This window comes from Sprattus sprattus (genome assembly GCF_963457725.1).
Source record: "Sprattus sprattus genome assembly, chromosome: 7".
In the NCBI taxonomy this organism is placed as follows: Eukaryota; Metazoa; Chordata; class Actinopteri; order Clupeiformes; family Clupeidae; genus Sprattus; species Sprattus sprattus.
Window position 1 is genome coordinate 1,821,357 of NC_137926.1, and position 2,500 is coordinate 1,823,856.

Genomic DNA, 2,500 nt, shown 5'->3' on the forward strand with positions numbered 1-2,500 from the left:
CCTCAGCGAAGAAAAAGCGTAGGGAATTGTTTTGAGGTTTTGAAATGGATACGTCTAAGAGGGAATGTTAACATAATAATAATATTATTAATAACAATATAAGAATCATGCTAATAATAATTGCATCATAACATTTGAAACGTCAATCTCCTGTACATTTCAAGCTAATAATAACTGTTGTGGGAGCTGTTTACTGTTAGACGTGAATGGGTTATTAGTGACCAGAATCTGCAGCAACATAAATGCACCATCAATTATGAAGTGGCCGATAATAACGGCACGATAGTAAGCCACTCTGACCCCACCTCAAAGAGCTTTTTAGATGATAGACGGATGATGAAATGCACTCTGCACACAATGCCAATGAATTCATAAAAATATTAAAATGTGAAGATTAGACCCGGTTTTAATTTTGGCAGAAAGTGTCAATATAAGTGACTGAAGATGCACTTTTAAAATGGTTAAAGAGTTCTTTCCCACTTCAGAAAAACGGCGGAAAAATGTTTTAGCTTACCGTTACGCAGACAGTTTTGTTCAGTTAAAAATTAATTAAAAAGATGTTGGCCATAATGTAAGCCTTCCCTTTTATTTTTTTTATCGAATACATTTAAGTAGGCGACATCAAAAAACGTACCAACTGTAATATGTATTTACAAAACAAGCCAAAATATGTTTAAAAAAAAATACAATTTAGATTTAACACATACAAGTACTCAACGACTCAGAATAATTACAGTCCTGAAATAAAAAGAATTGGACAACAGACAGTCTTTCGCTCGACATGAAAAGGAAGGACTTGGGGAATGTTTGGCTTTATCGCCCTCTAGTGACTAAAAGGAGAACATGACCTGCTCGCATGATCCCCTTAAAAAGTTTAGCAGAACAAAGAATCGTCCCTTGGCACCACGATCTACACGAGAAATCGATGTTGAGAAATTACTGCTTAAATCAGGCCCAGTTTGCAATTTGCATATGATTTAAACTAAGTATGTAGCCTTGATTAGTAATTATTCACACTGTATTGTTCCAAGCGTTCACTTCCATATATGAAATGTTGCTACGGCCGCCATTGGGCAGTAATCTTGAGGGCACAGAGAAAATCAAGTGAACATTTTTGATTGTGTCTGGTGTTTTTTTTCTACATTTCCCCGGTCTGGGGAAAACCAACAGGCAGGGAGCAAGACCGGAACCCTTTTCTTCAGAACACCACAACGATCAACAAGCCATTATTTTACTAAACTTTCCTTAGCAAGAAGAACTGAACTCGCTTTATGAACTGAAATGACAGGAACGCGCTCAAATACCGGGATACCCTTTGTGTATGGACCGTTTAAAGAGTAAGACACAAAATATCACAATTATTGTACCTTGAAGGGCAAGAACCTTTATAAAATAAGAGACCAACATCATAAGACAATCTAGGAAGGGACATGTATATAGGCAATAGAAGCCCTCTCCATTGAAACTGCGCAGTTCTAACATATTTACTGATGTGGACGCTAGGCCATTAGCTCTATAGCTAACAACAACTGTAGCGCTTTCAGAAGACTTAACCACCCAGGTGTGAGTGTGTGTGTGTGTGTGTGAAGAACAGGACAAAGACCAGTGTGACCATGAGAATTAAAACTTTTATTAGTGTATTTATGAAGTCTGCATATGCAACACGCCTGAAAAGCTTATCGCCTGAAGTACACGTCCTACCCATACATCTCTCTAATAGGAGAACAAGCTCACCAACTGTTAAATGCTTTGCCAAAAAACAAGTTTTTTTTTATTGAAAAAAAGTCAAATAAAATGCTATATACACATATATATATGCATATATGTCTGGTCCGCTCACAGATCGATTTGGTATCCTTTTTCCATCCCCAGTCAAAATGATGTGGGCAGGATGATCCCCAGTGTTGGCATGGCAACCGCATCATCTCGCGGCGGTGGAGGCCATGTCAAAATCATCTTTTGTCATCTCTCACTAGATGCACTTTAAGTACAATCGCGAGTGTAATAAGATCACCAAAGATCAAATAAAGACAACGTCCGGGGCGGGGGAAGAGCAGGAATGAAGATTTCGCAGAAGAAAAAAAAAAATAATAATAATAATAAAAAAATGAAATAAGTCGTCTCGCCACTGCCACAACAAGTAAAGAATGACTGACGGCTAGCTCACAGTTAGTAGGAAGTTGGAGAACAAGCACACACTAAAAAAAAATGAAAAGAAAAGAATTTGCACTACTCTCCCCGTTTAAGCAGTCTCTCGTTTTGAAGTGTTCTTTCCAATTGCAAATTAAATGAAACACAGCCAACTTTGTTCAACATGGGGCTTAGGTGGGCTTTCAGTTTTCCCTTGATTGAAGGACCTCTCAGGGGAGGGAAAAGGTTCTGAGGGAAGGATAGTGTGTGTGTGTGTGTGTGTGTGTGTGTGTGTGTGTGTGTGTGTGTGTGTGTGTGTGTGTGTGTGTGTGTGTGTGTGTGTGTGCTCCTAAAGAATGTGGGGGCAGTG

General features: G+C 38.7%; 1 protein-coding gene across 3 annotated transcripts in view; it reads right to left on the reverse strand.

The window, feature by feature from the left end:
• Positions 1-1,608: 1,608 nt before the first annotated feature.
• Positions 1,609-2,500, reverse strand: part of smad2 (SMAD family member 2) — a 25,826-nt gene continuing 24,934 nt past the window's right edge. For all 3 annotated transcript variants that reach the window (XM_080841621.1, XM_080841620.1, XM_080841619.1), the window contains exon 12: positions 1,609-2,500. This exon is cut by the window's right edge and continues 1,873 nt beyond it. The gene's annotated coding sequence lies outside the window, so the exon portion shown is untranslated.